Source organism: Chroicocephalus ridibundus, chromosome Z, assembly GCF_963924245.1.
Source record: "Chroicocephalus ridibundus chromosome Z, bChrRid1.1, whole genome shotgun sequence".
In the NCBI taxonomy this organism is placed as follows: domain Eukaryota; kingdom Metazoa; phylum Chordata; class Aves; order Charadriiformes; family Laridae; genus Chroicocephalus; species Chroicocephalus ridibundus.
The window spans coordinates 83484957-83502028 of NC_086316.1; the positions used below are offsets into that span (position 1 = coordinate 83484957).

Sequence of the window (17072 nt, forward strand, 5' to 3'; positions counted from 1 at the left end):
CCTAACCTGGGATAAACCCTGGGTGTGCGGAGATGGGAATAAGGGCTTGGAAAACCCATGGATGGGAGGGGAACCACCCAGCCTGTATTTAACGATGTTCTGAACCCCAGCACGCTGCCATCTCCTGTGAAAAACCTTCTCCAAGATGCCAGCCTCCTCCGGGTCAATATTGGTAGCTATTTGGAGAAACCTTCACAGGTACTTTGAAATGGAGGTGCCCAGACCCTTGATCATATTTTACGTCTACGTCAAGCATTAAAATACGAAGCTTGGATTTCCTTGGGAGGGAGGGAAGGAATCCTGGTGGGAAGAAGGAAACAGGATCTCGGTGGAAGAAATGGAGAGCCGAGGAAGGGTTTCAAGGGGAAAAGCTGAGGGCTTTTGACTAAAAGCAAAAATTATACCAACAACCACTTGTTCAGATGCTCTCCTGGGGATTTGGGGCCCTTGAAATGCCAACATGAAACTGGCAGCCACTTGGCTGCATCAGAGCCCAGGCACGCCGACCCTCAGAAGACCAAGGGGGAAGTCAACGCCGGGGCTTTGGCTTCTCCCAGCGAGTGCCAGGCGCAGCTCCGAGCCCAAAGGAGGGTGCTGCAGCCCTTCGTGAACAAGCCTGGGAAGAGTCGAAGGAGAAGGGGTGTCCAGCAGCATCGCCTGCCTGCGGGTATCACCAGGCAGAGCAAGGAGAACAAGGAACGAGCCAGGGCTGCTCTGGACCTCACTGCCAGAGCACTTACTGGCCACACTGGTTTTGCTCTCTGCAACAGAAAACCTGCCCCAGTATGAGTTTAAACGCATTGAAGTGGCTATGGGCGATGGCAGCGCAGGAACAAGCTCGCCTCCCGCTCAGCCGCCCATGCTTTGGAGCGGCCACCTCCACCCGCAGGTGATCAAAGAGCCCAAGCACCAGAGGGACCTGCAGGACACACCCTCAGCGATCCGTGATCATTAACACACGGGACATCAATCAACTTTACAAATCGCTAACACAAGGGGCAGATGGCAAATTCCCCTCTATTTTTCTGGGAAGCTCCACATTGTTGCAGCCCCGTCTTTCCAGGTGCCTCGCAGAGCTCCCAGAGCCTGGGAGAAAAGTATCATCTCTGCTCCCCCAGCTGGGAAAAAAAAAATAACGTGGGAATTCGATTAGCAGATAAACACGCTTAAGCCTACGTGCACGGGTGGTCCCACATGGGATTAACTCATGGGCTTCATATCTGAGGACCAGGTCCACAGGGCTTCCAGCCCTTATTTAGGTACCCGTCAAAATCACGTTCACGTATCTCGGTCTACGGCGATTTGACCAAGGTCACACACCGAGTCTGAGCCGAACTCTCAGCATGGAAGCCACAGTCACTAAGAAATGAATCGTGAAGATCCCACAGAGGTCTTAAAAGGGAGAATAAAACCTCTCGCCCTCTCAGATCTAAACCACTTTGCATTAATCCGAGGCCGTTCTGCTCTAAAACATCAACCCACCCATCAAGCAGCTGGATCTCGAGCCTTGCCTTTTTGCTCATTAGCCAAAATTACCACTAACGCAAAATTCAGTTCAAGCCTCCCAGCAGATGCGGCTGAGCTGTGTGCTCCTCCCTCGTCCTGCCCAGTCCATACCCCACGTCCTCTCTCTCTCTCTGGAGCCGTTCCTGCTGGAACCAGCTGGATTGTACACGATGATGCTACTGTATCCAGTGGGATGGACGCTCCTCGGCTATAGTCTGGCTTAACTGGGTGACCAGCAGTCTAAGGCTCCCCATCTCTTTTTCACTGCTAAAATACTCTTTCACTGACCTCTTCCCTTCCAGCTGGTTATCCCACCCATGCAAATTCATCGCTGCCTTCTATAAAGTTTGCAAAGGTCAAAACAGCAAACTTTGGGGTCCCTTGTATTTGAGAAGACAGAGGAAAATCCAAGCCATCTGTTGTTTTGAACTCCGCATGTATTTTAGAATAGAATCATCAAATGCGTTGGGTTGGAAGGGACCTTTAAAGGTCATCTAGTCCAACCTCCCTGCAGTAAGCAGGGACGTCTTCCACTAGATCATGTTGCTCAGAGCCTCATCAAGCCTGGCCTTGAACGCCTCCAGGGATGGGGCCTCCACCACCTCTCTGAGCAACCTGGGCCAGTGTCTCACCACCCTCCTTTTGTGCAAGTTTCACGAGGCAGCAATCTAAAAGTTTGGTTAGTGCAAACCAGGGTCATTTCACTGCAGACCTTCTGATGTCTCCCTCCTTAAGGAGGTGGAAGATCTTAAGAACCCCAACTTGCAGCCTGCTGGCTTTGGGCCTCGGCTGAATCTTGTATCATTACAATTCACTGCCCGTATTACAGAGAGGTCCAGAGACATAGCCAAGAGGGCATATTATCATGCTACGCAAGCTACTAATGTTCAACCTGCAACATCAAAGACAATCCCTGCCCTGAAAAAGCAAAGAGATGTTCCACAGACAAGGCAGTGGCAACACCAAACCTGGAGTGACTCGTCGTGGTCACCCAGGCAGGTAGTGGCCGAGCCAGGGAAACAACCAGGCGTCCCCCCAGGGGAACCCCACCTCCCGGGACAAATTGCAGTCCTCAACATCAGCTTTTTGCTACCTGTCCTCGCCTTACTTTCTCCCCCATGTTGAGCTGTGGGTAGATACCTGTTCTGCAGCAAGCATGGAGATCAGCAGGGTTCCCAGCTGCAGACAAGAGCTGACCACTGCCAGGACCCAGTGGGAATCATAGAATCATTGCATGGTTTGGGTTGGAAGGGACCTTTCAAGGCCATCTAGTCCAACCCCCCTACCATAAGCAGGGACATCTTCCACTAGATCAGGTCACTCAGAGCCCTGTCCAACCTGGCCTGGAATGTTTCCAGAGATGGGGCATCTCCCACCTCCCTGGGCAACCTGGGCCAGTATCTCACGACCCTCAGCATAAAAAAAAAAAATCTCTTCCTTAAATCTAGTCTGAGGAAGTGATGGGACATGTCCCCTGAGCAGCAGCTTCCCCGATGACAAGGCTTGCCCAAACCTTGCAGAGCTGCCAGGGCAGATACGGCCAAAGCCCCAAACCCTCTTGCTTATGGATGTCCAGCACCCCACCCTTCCCTGCCTGCTCTGGCTCGCAGGCAGCTGCCTTCCCTCACCCTCCAACTCACCATCCACCACTTCCTTCTCCCTCCCCGGCTTCCCCTTTTCTTTGCTACCGACATTCCTCATCCCTGTGTATCTGCTGATCCCAGAGCCACCCCACCTTTATCCCCAGAAGGAAGCCCAGCCCCAAGCCATCTCTTCAAAGATGGCTTCACATTCAGGCCTCCCTCCTCGTACCCCTGCCTTCCTCGACCCTCCTTAGCTCGTGTCCTCAATGGCCGCTCCTCTGCCAGAAGAAAACCTGTGTGAGGGTTAATCATCACCAGGCACCGCTGAGACCAACGCAGACAAGCACCGAGCTGCCCGACATCCTGCGCAAGTCAATCGATGCAAATATTGCCTGTGGAGCAACAAGGATCCCATGACCAAGTACCTCTGGGCCTCGGGCAAAGCATGGAAGAGGAGCCCAGTGCAGCCCAAAGCCCACCACTGGAGCCCTTCTCAGACAGGGAAGACTCATCCTTGAGTAGAAGGGATGGGGAACGCACCAATGTCTTGTCTACCATCCCCTACAAGCCAAGCTGATCTCAGCAAGCTCCAGCATGCGGCAAAAGGATGCACAACGGTCTTTGCTTTGGGGTGATGGTCCGACATAGAGTAAAACGTCCACAAGTGCGCTCGCATGTCCATAAGTGTACTTGTACACGCACTCACGGGGAGCTGGAAGGGCAGCCACCTCGCTGCCCATGTCCGCATGCTTCAGGGCAGCCCTGCATCAAGCGTCACCGCACAATCCTGCCTCCAAAGAGCTGTGGTGACGTTGCTTCGTCACCACGTCAGGTTAACGCCAACATCACGTTATTTCCTCCCCGCAGTGCGGCACTGTCTCTGCAGGCCTGAACTAACACCACCTGCCTCTCTGTTGTCCCGTTGTGCAACCATCTCCCCCCCCAGACTCATCCCATCTCCAACATCGAGCACAGTCCCGCCTGGATATAAATCCAAACCAACTCCAACATCTCCCATCGCTCGATCCTGCCTTTCCACTTGGGCCCCACAAAACGGACGATAGCCTTGAAATAATGACTATAATTACAGTTTGGTAGGTCTTAAATGTAGCAGACAAAGACAGCGCTCCTCTTCACGACATTCCTGGTATACGACATAACACAACACATGACCCAAGGAAGGTCGGCAGAGCTGGACATAAATGTTTTAATACGGCCGGGACGGGGCTTCTCAGTGCTTACTGTCTACTGCCAAAAAATTGGGCTGCTCACCAAGCTTGCATCGCCACCCAGGCACGCATCCTCATCTGCCGCACACGAGGAGTCCTCCAAAATCCACCTGCTCTTATGAATACTTCTGGCTTTCCACTAGAAGAGGGCTACGTTCCTTTTCTATTTAAAAAAAAAAAGAAAAGAAAAATGAAAGAGTGGACAAGCAGTTAGGAATTTCTGAGGTTTGACGGCCCATAATCAGAGACGAACTCGACTGAAATAGAAGTTGTCTTCGCAGGAAACAAACCCCCGAGTGGCTCTCCATTCATTTTTAGCAAGCAAACCAGGTGAGCGCAGCCAACCGCTAGTTATCCTCTGACTCACGGGAAACAGCACCCAAAAACGCATGCTTTGCCCACAGCTCTGGAGGACTGAAAAATAAAAAAAAAAAAAAAAAAAAAAAAAAAATACTCAAGCGATTTGAGGCAAGTTTTGAGGCTTGCAAACGCCATGTGAAACGCAGGATTCAGATAACCAGGAGCGCCGGGGCTGAGGTCAGGCTGCTGCCGAGCACCTGCACTTAGTAATGCATCATTGACCGAATTCTGCTCGGGGCAACAAAGCCCCGCAGACGTCACCGGCTGCACAGTCTGCCCCAGTAACCCGTAATTTCTCCGTAATCAGAAGCAACGGGGTGAGAGCTTTAGTGGCCATACATAATGCATGTCTCCTGGCATCGCCGGGAAAGCGGGAGATGAGCGCCACAGCCGGCAGGGCCGGCCGCAACGCCAAAAAAACTGGCCACTCGAATAACCAAGAAGAGCTCCAAATGCCCCTACGATCCCGAAGGCAGTTGGGAGCGTATCCTCCCCTCTCTTGCCCAGCGGCAACGCGTGGCTGGTTTCACCGGGGCTGGGATCTATGTGCAGGGGGACCGAGCCAACTGCTGCCCCTTGGCGCGGACGAGGGCCGAGTATCTTGCTCGCACGCATCCCCTCTCTGTCACGCAGTACGAAAACCGCTTTTTAAGTAGGTCGTCAGCTGTAACGACCATTAAACACTCCGGGTATGACGCGTCCCACGCTCAAAGGTCTCCATGGTACTTTGAGAGCACCCTATGCAATGGCTTCCTTCCAGCCTGCTACTTTCCTTCCCGTTCCCACTGCCAGGCCACCATCGACCTCCTCTTCATCATCTCAACCAGTTTCCTGCCATCCAGCCTCCAGTGCCTTCCCCCAGTTGCCGGATCTAGTCTTCATCCCAGCTGTGACCCTCCCTCCTTACCCCCGGATCCAGGGAAGCTGCTTTTATCCCCCCTTTTCCCTCTATTTCCCCTTGCGTGTTCTTCCCCAGCCCACCCTGAGCCCTTGGTCCTTCCCTAAAAATCCCAGTAAGTTTTGCACATCCCTGGAAACCCTTGAAAGCATCCGACACCAAGTTTTACACAATCCCAAAAGGCTCTTCTCCCTAAAACCCATCACAAACCCACTCCACTGGGAACAATCACACCCTTTTGCTTGCGTGGCTTTCAGGAAAGAGATTTCCTCCCCTGGACGGGTTTCACTCCAGGACCAAGGTTCTACTCAGTCTCCTCCATACGCACGATCACACCTCCACCAAGTTCCTCCGCTGGCACAAGAGCCGGACAGGGAGCACGCACGGGGGAGTCCCCCCTCCTTTTTATATCAAAAAGACGCAGGACTTGGACTAGAAACCATCCTCCTGGCCTGGTCCAGCCTCCTCCTGCCTACCTGGGGCACCAACTGCGACGCCACCACGTCACGCTTTGCTCTCTTGGCCACATCGCGGTGAAGGAGAAGCTGCTGCTCCTTCAAAAGGTCCCCATTGCGTTAAACCAAGGATGGTCACGGCAGCTGCGACCCAAGGGGCAGCAAGAACCATCTGCTGGAAAAGGGCAGGGAAGAAGCCAAACTGCCAGAAACGGGGGTTAGATCCTGCTGCCGCCAAAATATCTGCGTTTCCCTGGGAGGAGGACTCTCCACCCGGCACCGGGGAGCGCGATCACATAAATATCAGCCCCGATGGAACTGCGCAGGGCATGACGTTTACCACCAGGATGTAACCTTTGAGTACACCTCCTGCGAGCGATTAGCGCCGAGCACACTCCGTGCCATTCAGCCATCACCGATGATCAGATTAAGCCACGACAGAGCCAACGACTAAAAAAAAAAAAAAAAGCGCGAACGCAGCACGCGGAGAGCACCAGGAGATGCTTCCCAGCCCGACCACGAGCAAAGAGCGGCGGTGGGAAGGAAGGAGAGCATCAAAGTTTGAGTTCGCTTAAGCGAAGCGGACCAGGCAATCGACATGGAGCAACGTTTGCTACAGCAAATCCTGGAAATAAAGCAAGGGAAAGCTCTTCCGACAAGCTCCTCCGGCTGTAAGGCTCAGCACATCTGGGGAAGGTTGGCAGACAGCGAGTTGAAGAGACGAGGGCAGACGGCAGGCAAGCGTCAACAGCAGCACAAATTGGGACCCATCAGAAGAATCCCTGCGAGAACCGGTTTCCTACAGAAAACCACGTCTCTTAACAACAGTCCTCTCGGCACCAAGAGCTTTTAATGCTGGCTCAGGAGATCGGTTTTCAAAAATTTCACTAAAAATTGAGGTTTGCTGTCGGAGAGGAAGACTGATGTATCTCGAGCCTGGCTAAGAATACATCTATCTGCTCAGAAGATGGGAAACCAGACCCTTCCCAGGCCACCAACCCAGCATCGCTTGCATTTTCCATTGCTCTGCTCTGAACCCATGAAACTTGGCAGACGTCAGCCACCTCTTCCACAAATCCCAGCCCAGCTCACCCGAGCTGCAGCAACTGGTGAACCCCACGCATCGACTGGGGTGCAAAACCCCGGAACGAGCTCAGTCGGATCGTGTGTGGTTGCTTGTCTGGTTTACATAAACGACTGATGGGGCCCCAAGGAGTAGAAGGGGATTTCAGAGAGAAAAACAAAACAAAAAAACAAAAAACAAAACCAAAAAAACCCCATCGACAGACTTTCAGCTTGAATAATCTTCAGCAGGCTGCCACTACCACCAGCTAAGGACCTTCTCCTAGGCTACGGGGCCACCACTAGCTCTTCCCTCACATGTTCCTCACCGGTCTCAAGACCAGAGAGGTTTACAGACACAACCATCTCTGGTTCCCCAGCAAAGATATGAGCTTTGGGAAGTGCACCCCGCAGCAACTTGTCCAGAAGACCTGTGTCCTTCTCCCCGCTCCACGTCCCAGGGTACCACCAGCACCCAACACGCACAAAATACAGCCTCGAGTCCAAAAAATTATACCATTATCTAAACCCTCCATCCCACCCCCCTACACACACACAGCAGGTCACACAGATCCCTCTTCGGGGCACGTTTGGTACCAGGCTATAGAGAGTTAAACTTTACGGCCCCCAAAATAACATTTTAAACCCAAAAAAAAGGAGGCGGAGGGGAGGGACAATGTGCCATCTCCCAAGCCGCGTGCGCTCCTATATTCGGGGAAATCTCACCTGAATTCTTATATAAAGCAACCCAAGTCCCCAGGCGTGCCAGGAAAATTAAAACAAAAACTAAGAAAAGGAAAATAAGAGCCAAGAAAATGAAAATAAAAGCTACCTCCCGCAATCCGACGGTCCCCGGGTCAGTTGCTGTACGTCCTCGGGAGTTTTGGGGGGGGACACCTCCGCAGCAGCAAAGAATCGACTGTATCGAAACGACTGCGCCCCATCTTCTGCCGGCAAACGCTCCGGCGGGTGGTTTTTTGGTTTGTTTTTTTTTTTCCTACAGCGGTTTGACTCAGAGGTCTGGCCAGACTCGCAGCTCTCAAATTCGTTTAATAAATCATCTCCTCACCACGCCCAGAAGCAAAAGGCAAATCTGTGTCTCCCAGGCACCTGCCGATTGGACTAACGTGCCTCTTGCTAATTACCCCGCGAGGAAGAGTACGGCTCGAGCGACGTGTTTACGAAGATAAATATTTTAACTTCACAGTTAGCGCTGTAAACTCGTTCCAGCCGGAGAGTCTCTTAAGTTGATTCCAGGAGAAAATGCCTTGATAATTAAATTTTTTTTTTTTTTTTTTTTCTTAAAGGCTATGAAATATTAATTCGGGTGAAATAAGCAGCGTGTCTTTCAGGTGCAATTAGTAGCTGCTGGTGGAGGGGGGAGGAGGAAAAAAAAAAAAAAAAAATTGCTCGCTGGTGAAGCCCAGGGAAGGGATGGGAGTGTTTTCTCCCCTCGGCAGAGGGAATGCAGCGCTCTGCCCTATCTAATCTCACTATAGCAACGGGAAGACCTTGGCAACCCCGATCTTTACAGTTATTAAGACGGGAGCGGGAAGAGTCGGAAGCACAGCGCAGAGGGATGCTCGGCCGAGAAGCTGACCCGGCTTCCTACCGAGGAAATAAAGCTCCCCCCGCCTCGCTCATGAGGCGATGGAGGGTCCGCCAAGCTCTTGGATGGGTGGTAGTCCAAGGTTGGCTCCCCAAAACTTTCTTGCGGTGCCTTTTTGGAGGGAGAGGTTAGCCACAGGGGAGACAGGCATTTCCCCACCGCACCATCGCCGTGCTGCTTGGACCTGTTGGAGCGGGGCCAGAGGAGGCCACAAAAACGATCAGGGGGATGGAACACCTCTGCGGTGAGGACAGGCCGAGAGAGTTGGGGGGGTTCAGCCTGGAGAAGAGAAGGCTCCGGGGGGACCTTATTGTGGCCTTCCGGTACTTAAAGGGGACCTAGAAGAAAGATGGGGACAGACTTTTTAGTAGGGCCTGCTGGGATAGGAAAAGGGGTAATGGTTTTAAACCAAAAGCGAGCAGATTCAGACTAGACGCGAGGAAGAAATTCTTCACGCTGAGGGTGGTGAGACACTGGCCCAGGTTGCCCAGAGAGGTGGGAGATGCCCCATCCCTGGAAACATTCCAGGCCAGGTTGGACGGGGCTCTGAACAACCTGGTCTAGTGGAAGACGTCCCTGCTCACAGCGGAAGGTTGGACTAGATGGCCTTGAGAGGCCCCTTCCACCCCAAGCCATTCTCTGATTACCCAGAGTCCCAAAAAGAAGAGGCTGCTCTCGGGACCAGGGGCCAAGTCTGCAGTGGGCTGCTCTCCCTCAGCCCCACCGATCTCAGCCCCAGCTTCAGCCATGAAGACGTGCCCAGACCGTACGGGGACAAGAAGGCTCCCCCGTGACTGCCACCCAGCCTGGGGCTGCCAGCAACCTGCAGTGATGCCACCTCAGTGCCTCCGGAGATGGCTCGCTCGCTCGCGGCTCTCGCCAGGATGATTCACTCCCAAATGCAAAGGTGCAGAGCCCTCGGATCAGCTTGTTGCAAAATATTACATCTTGGCGACGGCCTGGCCAAGAGCCACTTTGGTCCCGGGCTCCTAGACAGTGGGGACAGCCACCAACTCCTGGCCATAGCTTGGTCCCACCTGGACAGAGCAGTATTTGCTGTAAATCTTCTCCCCTGTCAGAGAGGGACAGCTCACTAAGACTTCCCTACGCCACCCTATAAAAGGGAGACTTAAAAGCTGCTGAGATCTCCACAACCAGACCCTGCAGCTCACAGACCAGCCCTGAACATCTCCCATCCACCTGCTGCACCACCTCACCGTGACAGCCACTCACCAGAACTGACTCAGGGAGGACTGGCTGGGGACCCTGCAAAGCTAAATTATTACTACTACTACTATTCACACTGGTAGTAGCATAATAATAATCCATACTAAACTTTCAAGGTAGCACGAGATAGCTTTTTTGGTGGCAGAACATGTGTTTGTCTCTAGCACCTCTCTTCTCGGCACCTTGAAGTCCCAGGACCACATTCCTTCCACCGGTCCTTCCACAATCATGGTTTCCACCCAAATTCAGCTATTTCTTTCCTTCCGGCACCTGGATTAGTCCAAAGACATTTCTCCACCACACTGGCCCACAACCCGACCCTGCTGTAGGTGCATGTCCTCAACCCGCGGCAGCCAGGACAGACCTTTGGTGCTCTGCACTACCTTTTGCTCCCCACCAAGAGTCTCCTCACCACCAAAGTCCCCGGCTGACTCCTGACCACATTCCTCGTGATCCCAGCTTTAACTCCTCCAGGGCTTTACCAGCATTACAATATAAATTAGACAACCGGGACAATTCCAGAAGGAATTAGGTGCTGCTGGTCATTTTTTCTTCCAAAGACGTGCTCTGTTGAGTGGACGTTGTCCAGCCAACACCTTTGATAGACAGCCTGATGCTGGGCACCAACGCAGCCTCGTAGAAACGTAGCTCTGTACTCGGAGCATTGCTCGCTCTTACTCCTGCGGTCCTTGGAGGCAATTAAACGATAGCGCTGGAAACATAAATCCTTCAGCAGATGGGAGGAAAACTGCCAAGGAGGTTCTGAAGGCCTGGTGGCTTTGGACCACGGAAAGCACGGAGTATACGGCATTTAAATACCATTAGGAATGGAGGAGCAGCAGGAAAAGAGGTTAGATCAGATAAAGCAAACCCGATTCCACTCAAGAAGGGAGATGGTGTAGAAAACTCAAATATATGATCCCCTACCCTCAGCCAGCTCTTCAGATGGTGTATATTGGCCAAGCTCCCCAGAGCTCTGCTGATAGCCACCCGCCAAGCGCCAGATCCAAGCGTCTAGGACTCTTCTGAGCATTTGTCAGAGGTTTTGCTTACTTTTATGTTTTATTTTTGACCGGGCCGGAAAGTACCTCAAATCAAAACGCACCATGCCCTTTAGCGCACATTAAAACCGAGAGCTATCGGAGACAAATGTCAAAATTTTAATAACGGGCTAGATCCTCATCAGGTCAAAAACCATCTGCCACCCTCCCCGTGTCCCCTCTGTCCAGGCATGGATTACGGCTGACAGCACGGTGCCAGCCCCGCTGCCGGCTGTCCCAGCGGTGGGAATTTGGGGGGGGCTGCTGGGTAGGATGGCGGCGCTGAGTAAATCAAAATACAGCGAGACAGTGTGTCATCCTAAGAGCCCGTTTCAGCCTCAGACACCCGTCAGCGTTAGATACCAGGAGGCTCTTTATCTTGTCACCGGTGACTAAGAGCATCCATGGCATGACGGTACCACAAAAATACAGGTGATGGAAAATGGCCCTTTTCCAAGGAGGACGGATCTTTTATTACGCTCTGTTTATCTATTACTAAAGAGAAAGCCATGAAGCATGCGATCCTTTTAGGTTCTCTGAATCCACTTAGATTTTATCTCTGGAGACGGAGCTTTCCAGGAATGAAATAGCTGCAAGACACAACGTGGGTGAAACGAAATCAAACAGAGAGTCTCCAACATGAAAGGCAAACTAAAAGGATGACAGCACTAGTTATACGGACGGAGAAATAAGGAGGAAAGGAAATTAAAAGCAATTAAAGGGAATTAATTAGAAGGTATGATGGAACTATGAAAGAGGAAAAACAGCTATGCAGAGCTCACTAAATACCCCAAACTTTTAATTGTCACACTTGGAACTGCAAGCCCTGGAGGTTCAAAACCCCTGTGGCAGTTTCCAAAAAAAATTCCCATGGCTTAAGCAAATCACTTCTTTGCCTCTAAGTCTGCATGGCGGACAAGTTTCTGAGCTTCTCCTTCAAACCATGAAGGCAGCAGAGCATCTTGCTCTCCCCTTCACTCCACCGGCCAAAGCGGACAACCCACACCAGCATCCAATGCGAGGAGTTGGGGCTTCAAGTAGAGCATTGATGCCATTGTCCCCAGTGTTGGGATGAGTTATTTGCACCTACCCAACATTCCTGGAAGGGTTTTCAAAGGGCCCTGGGGTGGTGGGGCCACCGTCGGCGCTTGAAGTCACCAGGCTGAGACCAGCCACTGGGTTAGTCCCAGGGGAGACGATTATCAGCTGTAGCATCTCGCCTCTCATCAAAATCCAGTGCCTGCATTTCCCACTAAAATCTAACAGTCCTTCTCAAAGGATCACAGAATGGTCTGGGTTGGAAGGGACCTTAACGATCATCTAGTTCCAACCCCCTGCCCTGGGCAGGGACACCTCCCACCAGCCCAGGTTGCTCCAAGCCCCGTCCAACCTGGCCTTGAACACCTCCAGGGATGGGGCAGCCACAGCTTCTCTGGGCAACCTGTTCCACTGCCTCACCACCCTCACAGTAAAGAATTTCTTCCCAATATCTCATCTAAACCTCCCCTCTTTCAGTTTAAAACATGCTCATCCTCCTCAGTTCTGAACTGGAATAACCATCTAAATCAAAACATTGCCATGAAAAGAGCTGCACAGAGCAGGAGCCCCCAGTCTCTCCACGTCTTCCCTTTGCCAACTGCCTTGGCTTTACCCATGAGAAGTACGGAAGTCCCCTACGGAGATTAAAACGTCCTTTATTAAGGGAATAGTGTTGATGGCTGGGAGGAACAACAAGAGGTCATAAAAAAAAGCAGGCAGACATTGTTTGTCTTGGCCTCCTGGACATGTATTATTTTCCTGGGATGCAAGCTCAGGCCCCAAGCCGAAGGCAAGGGTGCATGAAATGGAGACGGGGCCGCCTTGCCAACGCGGGGTTTGTTTCGGAAGAAACTCCTCACCCAGCATTTCCGTGCAGGAAGGAGACAATGGGGCAGCAAAACCAGAGCTGCCGGACGGTGCTTAGAAACCAACGGCCAAATCCTTCAAGCTTGGGTTGCTTGCATGGGGTCCACGCAGAGCCCCAAACAATCCACGTGGGGAGATAGTCAAGGTCTAAACCTCCTTATGGTCCCCTCACGTTCTCCATCCTTATGTACCGTGGTCGCCTCTATCAGCTACAAGGCGGGTCCCATAGAGACATAGGAACTATGCAAAAGGCTCCACCTCCATCCCCTGCACCAGCATCAGCCCTGCTGCCCCGGCCCTTACTCGATGCCGCTCGTCTTCAGGGACCCACAAAGCCTTGATTGTGTTTAATTAAGTGACCGCACGCTGATTTACACAACTTAAACCCTGTTTCCAAACACGCAGGCTTCAAGCAGCTCGCCCCAGTGACAGAATCACGCTGTTACTATGAAAGGGAGAACTTCATTATCTGTTACCTCTTACAATTCAGAATTAAAAAAAAAAAAAATACCTTTTTTTTTTGTTTTTTTATAAGGCACGGCTAACGTGACATGAAAAACCATTCATTTTCAACGCAAGCCTAGGGAGGAATTTTTTTTATTTTTTTTTTTTTTTTGCTTGAAAGACAGACTATTTCATGCTTTGAAGTTAATTACAACTATTTTGCTTTACACATCACTCGCTCAGGAAGTTACGAGCCTTCCAGATCTCCCTGGTTTCTTCGGTATCGAGACAGACCAAGGTTTGAAAGTCACAGCTGTCACAAGCCCGGCTTCCATTAGGAAGATTAATCTTCCCCGAGATGCAGCTATGGGAAGGTCTGAAGCACAGGGTTGGATCCTGCTGCCGCTTACACGGCGTCAACAGAATGGCGCGAAGACAAGGAAAAGCAAACCTAGGCTGGTGAGCATCAAACCTCCTGCCGTGGGACCGGACAGGAGCAAGGCAGTAGAAAAAAAATCAGCTCTTTGGGACATTTCAGCAGAATATTTATGCCCCGCGTAGCGAAGCAGAGCCCTGCTCCGGGGCTGGGTCTGCCAGGCACGGCGGCAAGTCAATAACGGATTTATAGCAATAATCAAACCGCGATTGGAAAAGTCATCAGAGCATCTACCAGCGGTCGTGTCTACGCGGCGGGATGGGAAAGCTTCAGCTGCTGGTCCCTGGGGACGCTCATGGAGACCCACTGCTGCTCGTATGGCCACCTCCATCCCTAAATTAGGGGAACCTCCCGATTCCTCAGTGCTATACGAACTCGAATAACGAAGCGATGAAGGAACAGCCCATCCCACAGCAAACACCAGGCTCTGCTGGGACAAGCGGCTTGCGAACACGACCCTGCAAACAGCCCGCACCTCCTTTTCTTCCCCACCCCGCCCCGGCTTGCCCTCCGTCCCCAGGAGCAAAATAACGTAGCTTTGGGCTTTTCATTCAAAGAGAAGAACGTCTAACACGAGGAATCGGGGTCACGCCATCCTTCCCTGAGCGCCGCGTTGAGAACGCAGGCGGCACCTACGCGGGAGAACAACGTTTAAGCCGGCAGATCGCAGGCCAATTCAAAGCAAACCCTGAAGAGTCACCAGGGAGCTCTTAGATGCTCCTACACACACAGACACCAAAGGGGCAGGAGAAACGGCTCGGCAGACGAGGAACTGGGAGTCCCCTGAATGACGGGCTGCACTCGCGGCGGAGTTGGTACTCAGAGCGATCAGCGCGCAAAGCCTCCTGCCAGCAATTTGGAGGCAAATATAACCAAGAGCGGGTTTTCGGCTGGTGGGTTTTCAAGACGCGCCTGAAAGGCAGAGGGCTTTCAACTTCCCAAGCTGAAAATCGAGGAGAAAAATCCACGAGTAGCGAGGTTCTGCCCTAGAGCAGGAAGAGCGTCGTCACCGCAACGCCTGGTCTTGAACCGCGTGCGGAAAGAGCTGGTGGTCTTCAACCAGCTTCAAGCCACCGCAACACGGGTTTGGGGGACGAAGCGCCTGTTTTGGTGGGGTTTTTCCTGCTTGCCAAGTTAGGCCGCTTTGTCAATTAGCCCGTCTCCTGCAGGGACCCCAGGTCAGGAGCCCATGAGTTACAGCTCAACCGCACCTGCGGCGACCGCTGCTGAATTCAGAAGGTGCAGAAAGACACTGCCCTTTAATTTGGGGAACCTGCAACGGATTAACGTTACCTTTTCCTTAGAAAAGCAGCAGAATTCAGCTCACACATTAAAAGGCAGCAGCCGATCAGAGATTAGCATACACTTTCCACTGCACAGGGCCATCATCGACAAAATAACTGTAAGCTTTTTTTTTTTTTTAAAAAAAAAAAATGCAGTTTCTACAGAATTATCCTGCCTCCGGGCTCCACGGAGTTTGCAGCGCCCTGTATTTGTTTCCCAGCCGAGGCAATTGCAAGTTAAGCGTTCGCTGGGGTCGTTGCTGCTACAGCAATTGTGCAGCTAAATAATTCAGTGACCAATTACTGTTGAACAGTATCGCTCCCCATCCTTCGAGCGGCGATCCGGCATCCAGGCCGAGAGATTCCAGCGGAAAGGAGCCCGCGAGAAGCCTTCGTTTGACGCAAAGGCATCGGCTCGTGCACCGCTTCTGTGTAATATACGGCTTATCGATGGGAAGACAAGGTATACGGCGTCTTTTATCGCATGCTAAATAAGGGCTGGAATGAACGGCTGCTTGCCTCTAGGCCACCCGTTTGATTGCCACCGAAGCAGACTGGTGAGGGCAGAAGGTCCTGCCCATGGGATGGTTCCTTGGTGAAATGAGCTGCTGATCAGCTCAAGAAAAATAGAGAGGACAGCCTCACGCCGATTCCGCGGCCCCATCAGCAAACCTGGATTTCTCCCCTGTCCCCAAAACGGACGAGACACCACCGGATTTGATGCTTTCACCATCAGGGCCGCCTCACCAAACCAGCTTTCCAGCCAGGGGGCAACCAGTGCTCTCCAGCTCAGATCCGTCCCGCTCGGGATCCTGTCCTCCCGCTCTGCCTCCGCGCCCGGATCGGGACCTGAAAAAAAATGCAGCTGCTCTCATTTTTAAAAGACTCATCGATACACGGCGTGCGCGAGCAGCTGCCCTCTTGGCTACGAGACAGGAGCTTATTTAAGGGCTGAACCTGATCTTCTCCAGGCAGGGCACCACCAGAGCTCACCCAGCCCACCTCCATCGCCCCGGCTCGGCAGAGGAACACGCCTGGTTTTGAAAGATATCCCTCCTGCCTACTCGGTTCCTTGGTTGCGCGGCTTTAAAGCTTTCCTCCGCGCAGCTATAAAAGGGTGTGAGAAAACTTGGAAAGGAAACCCTGGGTGGTACAGACAACTGGAACAAGGAGCAATCTGTGCCCAGGGCAGGGGAGGGGGTGGCAGAGCCCACACCGTGCCACGCTGAATAGCTGCCGGGGGAGGAAATGACACACCGCACTATCCTGCTTTTGTCCAGGGGCGAGACCAAAACGCTTCAGAAGAGAGGAAAAAAAAAAATAAAACACAAAACAAAACACAAAAAGGGATTATTCTGGCTTGTGCTGCTCCCTCCTCTCCCCTCCCTGCCGCCCCCGTATCCTCACTCCTACGGACCACGGGGCATCGCGGCCCGAGCGGCATCTGGTTCGCTTTAGCATCAGGCTTGTACTTTTACGCTCCCCAGGTTTCTCCCCGCTTGTTGCTTTTTAATGAGGAATCGTGGCCAGGAAGCCAGCCGGCGCGGGGTTCGGCCGGCCGGCGGAGCCAGGGCATGGGAACGCTCCGCTCCGCTGCTCCTCGCAGCGAGCCGCCAGCAGGGAGAAGGCGGCAGCGTCCTCCAAGCCCTGCCCAGGCTGCCCTTGCGCGAGGTGCCACCAAGCACGCCGGCCGTGGTGGCCAACGCTGGTGGTTCCCCCCCCTGCCCCGCCCCCAGCTCCCAAAGGGCTGCGATTACAGCAGAGTCCCAGCTGCGCTCACCCGAAAAATAAAGTCGTAAAAACCTTTCACCTTCATCGTTTCAAAGAAAAGCTCAAAAACGTGGTGTTTTCCAACACCACGAGGTTCACTCTTACCTTTGCTGTGTCCCTCGCTCAGGGATGTCCTCTCCTGCTCCCCCATCTCAGACAGCACTCCATCACATCAGCCTCATGCTGGGGGGCTTCTCCAGAGTCCACCACCAGGATGATCCCCCACCCCTCCTACCCACAGGCTCCTCTCCTCCCTCCCCACAGC

General features: G+C 52.7%; 1 protein-coding gene across 3 annotated transcripts in view; it reads right to left on the reverse strand.

Annotated features, from left to right (window-relative positions):
- ZBTB7C (zinc finger and BTB domain containing 7C) overlaps window positions 1-17072 on the reverse strand; it is a 165099-nt gene that overhangs the window by 132950 nt on the left and 15077 nt on the right. The window contains exon 2 of one of the 3 annotated variants that reach the window (XM_063321048.1): window positions 4362-4481. The exons of the other annotated variants lie outside the window; for them this stretch is intronic. The gene's annotated coding sequence lies outside the window, so the exon portion shown is untranslated. The remainder of the gene's footprint in view (window positions 1-4361; window positions 4482-17072) is intronic. 3 annotated transcript variants of the gene reach the window in all.